The sequence below is a fragment of the Numenius arquata genome, chromosome 10 (assembly GCF_964106895.1).
Source record: "Numenius arquata chromosome 10, bNumArq3.hap1.1, whole genome shotgun sequence".
Classification (NCBI taxonomy): domain Eukaryota; kingdom Metazoa; phylum Chordata; class Aves; order Charadriiformes; family Scolopacidae; genus Numenius; species Numenius arquata.
This window is the reverse complement of record NC_133585.1, coordinates 24,981,139-24,994,466: the sequence shown is the minus strand read 5'-3', so window position 1 is coordinate 24,994,466 and position 13,328 is coordinate 24,981,139.

Here is a 13,328-nt window from a genome sequence, read left to right as displayed (position 1 = left end):
AGCGACTAAGCGATTCTGCCCAGAAAGGGACCTGCTTAGGCCTTGAGGTTTCAAAGGACCTGACAGGGAGGTCTTGGGAGAAATTTTGTGTCATGCTCGGCCAAGATCAATGTTATTGTTTATGTCAGAGAAGTATGTATTTCCAGTTCTCAGTACTTCTCATGGCTCCTCATGTGAGATCCTCTGCTGCCATGTCGTCATGGAAATGGTTCCATAAAATAACCGGAGGTGCTGAAGAATCAGATAATTTTCTTCAAGGGATGCACCCATCTACACCAGAGACGCATGGAGTATGGTCTATCACCATGCCTACCATCTCAGAACTTGCTTCTTATTGCATGCCAAGATGTAAGAGAAGACCCAAAAAGAGATTAAAGCATTGCACAGGGCCCAAGGCCCAAGGCACACCCCTCACCTAGGTAAAAGTCTGTCTAGGGTTAAGCAGAAGTAATATGAATTCAAAATCAAAATTGCTATTTCAAAGCTGTAGGCTGAAAGCCTACGCAAGCTGATGAGAACTGAAGATGCTTTACAGACGGTATGGAGAATCTAGCCGGTTAGCAACTCTGGAAGAAACAGCCTCTGCTCTCTATCCCCCTATAACTCTGCCCTACAGCAAGAAGGAGTGCAGCTTGTGTAGGCATAACCAGATTAATTCAACCAACCAACCAACTTCACCGGAGGCAAATATTACCTTTCCATTCTTCATACACACTCCCTAACCGATAAGAGTGGGGAGGGGATTGTCCCCCTGTACTCAGCACTGGTGAGGCCACACCTGGAGTATTGTGTCCAGTTTTGGGCACCTCAATCCAAGAGAGATATCGAGGTGCTGGAGCAGGTACAGAGGAGGGCAATGGAGCTGGTGAAGGGCCTGGAGAATAAATCTCATGAAGAGCGATTGAGGGAGCTGGGACTGTTTAGTATGAGGAAGAGGAGGCTGAGGGGAGACCTCATCACTCTCTACAACTACTTGAAAGGACACTGTAGAGAGGTTGGTGCTGGTCTCTTCGCACAGGTAATTAATGACAGAACGAGAGGGAATGGCTTCAAGCTCCAGCAGGGTAGGTTTAGACTGAACATTAGGAAAGAATTTTTCACAGAAAGAGTGGTCGGGCATTGGAACAGGCTGCCCAGGGAGGGGGTTGAGTCACCATCCCTGGATGTGTTTAAGAGACGTTTAGATGTGGTGTTGGGGGATATGGTATAGGGAAGAACTTTGTAGTGTAGGGTAGATGGTTGGACTCGATGATCCCAAGGGTCTCTTCCAACCTGGATGATTCTATGATTCTAAGAGTACCTTAATAATGCAGTGTACTAGTAACTAAATCCCCCCCAGAAAATGTTTTTCAAAGTCAACATTTTCACTTTAGAGAAAGACACGGCTGAAGAAAGAAATAGCCTCTATTTTTGTTGCTTTCACGTGAATTTTGCCTTGTGCTATTTGAGTGGGACAGAGCTAAATATGGAGCTGAAATAAAGGTGCAAGTCCTCTATGTCCCACGCACACAGAGGCTATCAGATAGATGTTAATGCTGCACTGGGATTCTGCCATCTGTGGAGTGCCGGATTAATTATGCACGGCACACTGATTTTACTATTGTAATTGCACACATATTAACCCCCACCTCCCCCCATCACAGCCTCGATGGTAAAACTTGTGCATAACATTATACTTTAGACGACCTCCTGCTGGCTTAGAAAGAAAAACTCTAACTTTATTCTGTTCTCCCTTGGTATTTACTTCAGTTTCCCTTTCAAGCTTCTCAAACACACAATAAGCTTTTGATTATCAGGGTTTTAAGTGCTCCATTGGACACCCAGTGTGTATTTATGAATGGAATTAATAAAGAAGAAATCTGACTCCATCAAGGGAGCATTTGCGGCTACTCTTAAGCATCACTGAGCAACACAAGTAGAAACTGAAAAGAGCTAGGCGTCTCTGGCATTCATGCTTTACATTTATTCAGTCACACCCAGTAAAAGCGTTAGAAATGAATGTTTGTCATTTTGGAATCACTGTACAGTCAATTCATTTACTGAACTGCAAAAATATTAGAGGCTGCATACGCAAGCAATCCAAACTATAAAACTACTTGTCTTGCTAAAGAAAGGCAGTAATATTACTGCTATTTAGGACAAATCCTTTTGGTTTAGGTTTCCCCCCCTCCTTCACATCGATTTTTCAAGTCACATTTTCACCCTTTTTGTTGCAACTGTCAGTGAATTCGCATAGAAATACTTGAAGCCCAGATTGCAGGTTCCTTCTCAATATATCATGAACTCAAATGAGTTGTCCCGAAAAGAGAAATGAAGAAAGGGGAGGTGTGCTAAACCTTGCCTTGACAATATACACTATGTTCTTAAAGTTAAGGACCTTAACATTAAGTATTAAATGCTCATGAACATTTCCTTTACCGTCAATGGGTGTATTTATACACATACCTAAAAGCAAACTAGTTTCTTTGCAAGACACCGCCTACGGTGTCCTGAAAATAGCAGCATACGCTCTGCAGAGTTAAGCATTTTGGTGCACCAGAAATGAGGAAAAAAAAAATTAAAATCAAAAGGGAGGTTGGGGTATTTCAGATACAACAAGGATCAAGGACTACTTCAAATCTCTCTCTAAAGAAAAGTGTTGGGAAGAAAGATTTCCCAGGCTAGATGAGGAAGAGCATGTAAGCCTTCCAAGGACTCACCCAGATACTTGCACCGTGCTCGTGCCTGTGCTCTCTGGGCAGACACGTGTGCTCGGGTACTGACTTTTTTTCTAAGACTCCTCTCCAATCACCTCCCTGCTTTTTTTCCGGGAAAGGTAAAGTGCAAAAGGCTCCTCATGACCGTGGCGTGCATCTGGTGTTCAGTACAACCCAGTTATTCCTTGTGCAGTTCTTGCCCCAGCTACTACCTTTAAAATAGACTACACATGAGAAAGCAGAAAGACAGTAAAACTATTTTGTTCTAAAAACAAACAAAACCAGTATTGCCCCAAAGGGGGGCTCTAGCAAGCAATCATGGCACAATCCTGAAAAACAGGTAAATGCGGCGCCGTACTCTGCCAGACAAGAGCTTACAGTGGGAGGCAAAGCAGGGGAGGTACGGCAAACCTTTAGCTGTTGCTTCCATGACATCAAACTTCCTCAGGTTTTAGCCAAAATCCTTTTCTTTATCACTTTATAGGTGAGGCCACCTCTAAGAGAAGACATTAACATTTTTACATCTGTCAGTGTCAGGGCACCTGCATCCTTGGAGGCATTTAGATCTGGAAATTTAATGTTTCTTTGCATTAATTCCAACGTCACAGCTAAAGAATAATTGTTTCTTAGGAAGGATGCCCCAAAATGTGATGTGGGAAAGACTAATAAAAATGCGGTACATCTTTAATCAATGTCTGCAAACTGAGGAGGACATTCTCCCACTCAATAACAAGTTCAGGCCTTTCCCTACTTTTTCCACCTAGGGAAGCCCCATCCAATCTGCTAAGCTTACCTTGCCTGAAAAATTAATGTGTGTATCCAGCCAGTCCACCCTCTGCATCAAAGCCATGATAACACGCTAGATGCTCTCCCCGACAAAACCCCCATGCTGTGCAGCCACAGCAACACTGCTACCTCCTGACTCATTGTAAATGCCCAGACTGGGCAAACAGGAAGACTAATGGTTATTCAGGCAAATTTGGGCCACCATGATGGGAAAGGTGCAAAGGGAAAACATTATGACCAGAGTTCTTTTGAAACAACCTGACAGCTGATAGATGAGCATCCATAAAATGAGAAAGGCTCCCTGTGTAAAGCCCCTTGCTACCAACGTCTTCTCCCTGGGAAACTAATTACCCTGTACTGTCAGTGAAAATATTATTTTTTCGGTAATTATTTTCCCCCTTTCAATGACAAAGTGACGATGAAAAGTCCTTCCAACCTCTCATTTTCGGCCATAACTTGAGTTAAATGCAATGTTGTTCATGTGATTTTTAGCTAATGGATGAGGAATACGTTTTTGTGATGCTGATTACCGCTTGCTGTTTGCAGTGTGTGTACTGAGAAAGGCAGTAGAGACAGCAGAGTTTATCTCCAAGCTGCTGTAGCATAGTGAGAGAGGAATAGCAGTTGCTGGATGGAAGTTCCTAAAGGCAAAGGGCTAGCTATCAAAATGCATTTTTAACAAACGTCGGGTGTGGAAGTCTGTTTCTTCCAAGTGCTGGGTTCAATCCCTTTTGATTAAACTTACACTGTAAATTTGTCCTTACAAATCACATGTGTGAAAAAGCAAAGAGGGTCCTAATCCAGCCCTCAAATTTAGTTAATCCCAGCCTTCAGGAGGTTCGAGATCCAAACCCATACCAAAGTTTTTTGTGCTACTTGATTTTTATGTATGATCGGATTTACATGCTGTAAAGATTTACAGAGCTCAAAAGCTGAATTTGGCTCCAAAAAGTGTTTTTAGGACAAAGGGAATCAAATTAAGGTGGTCAGGTTTTTTGCATTTCAAACCATTGCAGAATCTGCCATATTCTGTAAATCTATGGAAATAAATAATATTAAGCAAATTGTGAAGCTTAAGTCTCAGACCATTTTTACATTTATTAGTGCTAGAAGAAAATAAAGGTCTTCCTTCACAGAAGAAAAGAATTGATTTGAGTACTCAAAACTATCTGCCCACCTCAAGGTTTTAGTGCTAATTGTGAGGTTATCACAAGAAAAATGGGTTAATATAATAATCCAGCATCTAGCCACAAAGACATACAGTCAAAAGTTTCCTATCTGAATTAACAATCCATCAGACATTAACTCTCCCGACAAAACCAACAAAAAGAGAGAAATAAGGTGTCCCTCAGCTATGTGTAAAGATTAGCGTTTATGCCCAGCTACCACAGGATCCCACATTCAAGAATTACACACGCACTGTAACAGACTAACTCAACCTCTGTGTGTCAGCCAGAGCTAAGAACTCTGCTGCTGTTCTTGCTTCAGAAAACTTGCTTTTGCTCCTGGTGAGTAGTCACTGCTGCTTGCTGCACTAGCCAACATCTACCTCTACCAGCCCCACAGGGCCAATGAGAAGGTGGGGCAGGCAAAATGAAGTAGTTGACCGACCCTGAGAGAAAAAGCTTCTGGAGAGAAGTAGCATCTTTTACTAGACTTGCTGACCCAGTCACTGTGGCCACAAGGATCCAAGGACACATGATTAACTCCATTACTCCAACTAACTAACAACTAACTAACAACTGGGCTCCCCAGTTCAAGAGAGACAGGGAACTACTGGAGAGAGTCCAGCGTAGGGCAACTAAGATGATTAAGGGATTGGAGCATCTCCCTGATGAGGAAAAGGTTCAAAGAGCTGGGGCTCTTTAGCCTGGAGAAGAGAAGGCTGAGGGGAGACCTTATCTATGTTTACAAGTACCTAAAGGTTGAAGGAGGATGGAGCCAGACTCTTTTCAGTGGTTCCCAGTGATAGGACGAGGGGCAACGGGCACAAGCTGGAACATGGGAAGTTCCACTCAAATATGAGGAAAAACTTCTTTCCGGTGAGGGTGCCAGAGCCCTGGAACAGGCTGCCCAGGGAGGGTGTGGAGTCCCCTTCCCTGGAGATCTTCAAGCCCCGCCTGGATGCAGTCCTGAGTGATGTGCTCTGGGCAACCCTGCTTTAGCAGGGGAGTTGGGCTCTAGAGGTCCCTTCCAACTCTGACAATTCTGTGATTCCATAATAACTGATAATCCCTCTCTGCGAATCTGGCTTTGATATGAAGATATACACACAGGGCGATTTGAAGAGGCATGCTCATTAACCACTACAACTAAATTACCGGTGTCAGCAAGCAGCTCAGTCTGGTTAGAAACAGCCAAGGTCAGAGAGAGCCTTCTGATGAGCGAGTTCAATTCAAAACCTAGTTCTCTCAAACAGCATGACTGAAGCTTTCATGTTGTCAGCAGAGTGTGACAATCTGGGATCTCCCAATTGCTGCATTTCACGTTCGAGTTGTTGCCAGCTTCCCCTGGGTAACATTATCATCTCCAGTAAATATTTCCACGTGATCTACTAAAGACAAAAGCCTCTATTTTCCTGTATAATTTCTTCTACACTGCAGAGCACACTGAAAATATCATCATTCTTACCACCTCTGGGAAAAAGCCTTATTTCTTGCTAGGGCTTCATTCAGTGGGGAACAATAAGGAAGAAAAAGAAAAGAGCTTCCCTGTTCATTTCATGCTGGGCCATCTTTGCATGAGTCAGGGCACAAAGCAACTCAACTAGTTAAATGTCGCACAACTGTGCATCACAGCAAGTGAAATAACCAGCTCTGATATTGTTTGGACAGACTTATTTTTTAGCAGAGGAAAACCCGCTTTTCAGGTTTCTTATGAAATACTATTACTAAAGCATTAGAATCTACTCTGTGTTGGTTATGAAAAAGCTAAAAAAGTAACAAGAAGTGCTCATTTGAAACATCTCACCCATAAAAGTAAACTTGGAAGAGACACAGGTTACTTACATAAATATGCAATATAGTACCTGTAAGAAAATCCACCCTAGGAAGGAGACTCTGTAAATAGCCAAATCAAAACCCACTCCTTTAAGTCTAATTTGTTCTTCACTTCTCCAGTTACAGCTTCTCTTTAGGAGGAAACTTCAGTGGTTTCTACCCTCGTGTTAAAGCCCTGCTCACCAAGACCTCGCATCTGTATGTGGCAATCCTTTCTTTTAACTCACCACTTGTCAGGTGTCCTGGATCTGGATCTTCAGCAAAGTGGCAAGAGTCAGCTGATGGGCACTGCCAGTAGGGAATTTAGTCTAAATTAAATATTACATGGACTTTGCTTTGTTAGACCACCCAGACAACTGCAATGTGAAAAACAAATCTGATTCTCTCGCTCGTGTCAGCCAAGAGTCTGGGGTGAAGACATGAAGTCAAGCAACCGCAGAATGGGTCTGAAGCCTTCTTATGGACTTCAAACAGTGAACAAAACCTGCCAGTGCTCAGAAGATTCATTAAGGTTTCGAGGACAGGTTTGCCTTTCTTCACTAAACCTGTGATGGCATTTATTAGATATGGCATTTATTCAAAAAGGGTACAGAGTAATTCAACCCAAAGGCAATAAAGGCTTTCAGCCATGCAGTACTTTATCTGCTGCAACAGTGTTCCTCACTTGGAGATACTGCCTCATCTTCTCTTATTTTGTATGTGCGAAGGTACAGAAATAAATAAAAAAAAAAAATCTAGAAATATATCTTTGAGCTACAGCCAGGTAAATAATTCAAAATACTTCCCAAAATTATTCATGTGATCTTAAATGGGGTCGGGCATTGGAATTCCGATCTTGGTCGGGCATTGGAATAGGCTGCCCAGGGAGGTGGTTGAGTCACCATCCCTGGATGTGTTTGAGACGTTTAGATGTGGCGTTGGGGGATATGATATAGGGAAGAACTTTGTAGTGTAGGGTAGATGGTTGGACTCGATGATCCCAAGGGTCTCTTCCAACCTGGATGATTCTATGATTCTATGATTCTAAATCAAAACCACTATTGCAGCCATACTTACATTCTTTTAGTTTGTTTCAACAAAAAAACCCAAAAGTCAGGTTCTACACCTCCTCTCAGAAAGGAAAGATTAACTTAAAATTTATTTTCACTGAGAATTTGAGTGAGAAACTGAGTTTTAGTGCTCAGGTTTCTCCATCTACAGAATAGGAACAGCATCACGCGAGTTATGAAACCAATTTTTCATTTCAGTAGTGTAAGCATTTCACACATTGCTTAAAGTATCCGTAACCTTCAAAGGAAAAAAAAAAAAAATTAATAAAAATCAACAGAGACTTATTTCCTGCAGCCTGGACTGTAAATAAAGCCACTTTTTCTCTGGTTGCTTGCCACCCCGGTAGGAAGCACTACAAATTGCTTTTTACAGGGCATTTGGTATAACTGCCATTGGGACCAGTGGAAGGAGATACAATAGAGAGCTCTCTCATCAGCCATATTGTACTTTATTTAAGCAGCAACACACTTAAGTGGGGATTAAGAGTATACACTTAAAAGCATAACATGGTATTGTTTTAGTCTTCTGTGTCAATGAAAATAAATCAAGAATGAAGAAGAACGTGCCTTCTTTTAATGAGTGGTATTTCTAGCTAGGCTGGAAATTGGTTAATCGGTTAATCACAGCTTCTACTATGCTTTGAAGTAGTACATAGGAGGTCAGACTGAATCCAAAGAAGAGACACTTGCCATCTACATAACATTGTTTACAATATAGTTATCAGAGGATGAAAATACCTTCAAAGTAGACATGAACTGCTCTCACACTATTGTGTGAGAAAAAAATCTTTCCTGCAAACATTGCAGGGTCCATCATAGAAAACACTAAAACTACACCAATTTTAGTGAATACCGGCCAGCAATTTTTGCCAGTGTTACCTGCAATGACTAGAGCCAGGCTCAAGGTTCCAACACTAAAGAGTACAGTTTTTACCTTCTTATATGTGTCAAAACCACCTTTTACTCACTTTTCAATAAATCATCACTCTACTACAATTACTATTTATTATAATAAAGTTCTTCAGGGAGTAAGGGACATTAGACTTGAGTTCAAGGCAAGGTTTAAAGCTCCATATTTGTTAAACAGTGATGCACGACACGGTGTACAGGTAAGTTTTGAAAAAAGTCATAATGTGGGGTTTTTTTGTCAGAAGGCCTAACCTGTTCAAAATACCTGTCCTGTTTACACTCAATTGATTTGAAATTTTACAGCAAGATAGATCCCAGTGACTGGGAATCACAGAATCACATGGGGTTGGAAGGGACCCCTGGAGATCATCCAGTCCACCCCTGCCAAAGCAGGTCCACCCAGAGCAGGTCCCACAGGAACGTGTCCAGGTGGGGTTTGAATGTCTCCAGAGAAGGAGACTCCACCACTTCCCTGGGCAGCCTCTTCCAGGGCTCTGCCACCCTCAAAGGAAAGAAGTTCCTCCTCATGTTTAGGTGGAACTTCCTCTGTCCCAGTTTGTGCCCATTGCCCCTTGTCCTGTCACCAGGCACCACAGAAAAGAGTGTGGCCCCATCCTCTCGACACCCACCCTTTAGATATTTATAAACATTGATCAGATCCCCTCTCTCAGTCTTCTCCAGGCTGACCAGACCCAGGTCTCTCAGCCTTTCCTCATAAGAGAGGTGCTCCAGGCCCTCTCTAAACTATTACATAAACATAAAACTATTACTTTCCCCTCCCCCGCCACTGTGATAGGGAAGAAAAAAAATAATTTAAAAAAAAAAAAAGAGGTTCACATATCATATCGTTCATGAAAATGCAATGGGAAATTAAAATGGAGGGATTCATTTACCAGACTGGAAATTTAACAACTGGGCAGTATAGTTCTGTGACAGGTCATGATCTCAAGAAAATCAGCTAATTAACTTACTTGGCAAAGGGCCAAAGAAAATAGCTTTAATCCTTTGGAACTTGATAATCTGATCTATAATCACGAGGGCAAAATCCGCATGCAGAGTTTCCACAATTCTAGCTACACGGGCCATTATCCTAGCACAACGGGGGACTTACAAAAGGCGGATCCACAGCCCAAAGCTAAATGTTTAAATATGCCTTCGATACACGTCTGGGAGATGGGATCTATTCCAAGAAAAAGTGACCCTCTCTCAGGGAGAAAAAAGAAAAATTAATCTCCAAGCCTTGGCAGAAGTTATACATGTATTTCTGAAAGGTGCCACAGCGAGATTTGGAAACTGTTTGAAACCATTTTAAATACCATCTGTGACCTAGAAGTTGGCCTCTCCGAATCAGATGGTTCTCAGTAGTCCCTGCACAGTAAATAAAACTGTTTTTTTACAATAACAGAAAAACCCAACAAGCAGTTGAGAGTGCATTAAGCAAGTCCTTAGATTAAAATCTCCATTTTAGACAACAAAAACCACCAGGCTATGTAAATTTTTTTCAGATGAAACATTAAGTCAACTTTAGTTCTTAAGTTTAACTACCTTGAATGACAAGCGATGGAGTGACGCTTTAAAATGTTCATTTAGTTAAAGTGACTCCATGTAACATACTTTAAATGCCTGGGCTTACTTTTTGTGCTGCTAAGCAATGGCTTGCATGCATAAACCTGGCGATGCAAACCGAATAGAAGGTTACCAGTGAGGGACAGGGGCTTACAGTCTGACATGCAATAGCTGGAAACCTTATGGCAGTCCTGGAGAGGAAGATTTTAAGGCTCATCATTTTCTCACCATCCAGCTCAATTCTGAAGACCTCGTTCAGCTTTTGGGTATCTCAACGTTCCCCTTTCTGCTTGTAACACTCATTGAAAAGCGATGAGATCAGACACTCAGGCTGCTGGCCCTCTCAGAGTTTACAGATCTTTCTAAAGTCACATTTCAGAGGTAAGAACAAACAGAAAAAAAACAATGACAAAATGAATTGGTGATGGTCCCAAAGAAGCTATTTCCATGCTCATTGCTATTGTAAACTCCAGAAAGCAGGCAGTAGAGTTCACAGCATCTGTGAATGGGATACTTCGAAGCTCAGAGCTGCTCTAATCCCCAAAGAGACAGAAAGAGATTATATTACAAAGGGCAGTGAACTACTGTAGTAATTGCTATTACAAACTCCACAGAGAAGACAGAGAGTATAATGTTGATGAACTGTTCCCCTTGGAAAGTCATACTCTTAATTCTGATATTATTTAGTAAATGTTAATTATTTCTAAGAAGTAGAAATCTCTTTCTATTCGAATCATATCATCATAGCAACTATGTAAGACCTCAACTGGATAGTGTCTAGCCTTTCTTCCATAAAACACATTCCCCCACACTTTAAACACTATTTTAAAAAATTCAAGGTCAGTTTCCTCTTTCTTTATTTGCCATGCTCCAAGTTTCATATTCTGCTGTTGCTGCAGTATAAGACATCAGCTGCCCAAAACAGTGAAGGCTAGAGAGTTGCATGTGCATATCACTGGCTGTTTGGAGACCCAAGTGGGACCCTGAATACAAGCCCTTGGTATATGGGTAATGAAGGCGACAATGGTTTCCAAACATAATCTCTTTAATGGAGAAACCAACATTTCATTACCCAGGCAATAAGCAGTTTGTTTATCTTTACTCATTAACAGCACATTCCCCAAAGGTAACTCAGCATTTACTCTTCTGTCCCTGCAGCAGCCAGCAGCATACACATCGGGAAGGTCTACAGCACATCATCCACCCTGTAAAGTCTTCTCCAACAATAAAATATTGCTGCAGCGTATACTTTTTAACTTATAGACCTAAGAACTACAGTGAATGGCATGGGATGACGTGAACATCAGAAAGGGAGGTAAACACAAAGCATGACAGGTAGAGGAAATCGTGACCCTCAGTGATTTAAAAGACTCCTCACATGATTTACAAATACCCGTCTGCATTTGATTCTATGCTGTTCATATAGCATTTGTTAGACAATGGGGCCAAGAAACTGGATGAGTTTAAAAGCATTTTATGTTGTGGATTCCTCCCTGTCCAGCATACATTTTTTTTTTTGTTATTGTGGCATTAGTAGTAATAGTCCCTTTGCGTAAAAGTCAGCCGTGCCTGCCCCATTGCTGACTCAACAGCACATGGTATGAATTAACGGGAACACTAAAATCCAACTAGTGTGTCTAAGAGACAATGGAAATATCTTGTGAGCATCTGATCCTCCAATTAAAGTCCTCAAGCCTATTTCTGGTACCTGAGTGAAAGCATTTTTCATCATCAGAACCATGCAAAACCCATCATTTGGCATAATCCACTTTGTTCCATTTAACCTGCTGAATCCTTTACTGTATCTAGTACTTCAGCACAATACAGATGCAGCAATGGTCCATCTTAAGCATTATAAGAAGATATAAGACAACACCTGTCAGACTTAGTGCTCTTCTTCTAGTCTGCCTTGTTGCTAATTGCCATTTAAATTTCTTACAGGTCAAATTAGTAAGCAAACATTCCATCATTTTCACTGCACTTACACTGGAATTGCAATTTTATGTAGCAAACCCTCATTTCTCTGTCTCTGGGCACACACGAAATACAGTTTCTTCTGGTTAGATTATACGAACGGATGTACCACATCAGACCCCAAGTCTCATTTAGTCCAGTACCCTGTCTTCCACAACAGCACAAGGTTAAAGGAAGAATAAAGAAAACAGAATTATTTCGCACACACAGGCATCAACCAACTGTGTTTTAACAGCTTCCTAAGGTGGAGGTTACTATAGTGTATTTAAAAGCTGTGAGTGGACGTTGATTATTTTGTCTAAACGCTTTGATATATTTACTGTTTTACATCCACAGAATTCAAGAGAGATGAGTTCAAAAAGGTAAACATGCATAATGTTTTTTCTTCCTTTTTTTAAAGCCACATCCACTTAAAGAGACCAAAGTCTTGCTATCAGTTCATTTTCCTCAGGTGGCATGATAAATAGTTCTCCCCTCACCTTCCTCGCTCCATTCTCGAGTCTACACATCTCTCTAATAAACCCCATGGAATAACAGGATAGAAACTGCATATTCTGTTTTACAATGAGAAAAAAAAAAAAAAAAGCCAAAAAACAACTAAACTCAAAAAAACATCAAAGCATACAAAATCAAAACGCGGGAGAAAAAACCTCTTTGGCCTAACCAGCTTGCTCCCCATACAGCATCCTCTGAGGAAGGTTACATGTTTATTTTTCTAATCATTTAAACAGATTCAGCTGTGGGGCAGGGATCTGGATCTAGGACAAGTTGTAGTTTTGGGGTTTTTTGTTTGCCTTTTTATAAGAAAAAGGGAAATAGGAAGGAAAGAATTTCCTTCTATTAGGAGAGCTGAGAAAGAAAATCCGTGGGTATTAGGTAATTCGTTTCAGAGTTGTCCGCCATCATTTTCCCTCTCCAGACCTCACAAGAAAAAAAGGCATCTTGGAGCAAAAGAGAAATGCTGGTGGATGTCAAACATTTAGAGGAGAAGATCACAGGCTGCAGTGGAGATGGCAGGCCTGTGAGCAGTGCCAAGAGCAAGTGATGCATAAAATCATTAAATGTGAAGGGCTGGGCAACAGTGCCTAGACTTATCTGGAAGTTTAATCAGAGAGAAGAATTGCAAAAGAAAAGAATAGAGACGGCTGAAAGCTGCAAAGTTATGTGTTTGACCTTTTTATAACAAACTCCCCCTTCTCCCCCCCAGCCAGAAAGACGGGGGGGAAAAAAATAAAAAAAAAATAAAAAAAAAAGGAAAAGAAAGCCCAGGTAATCTCAGTGCATTATTGTGGTTATTATCAAATGAGTATAAACTTATTTCTCTCTCTGGCTTTCTCAGGAATGCAGAT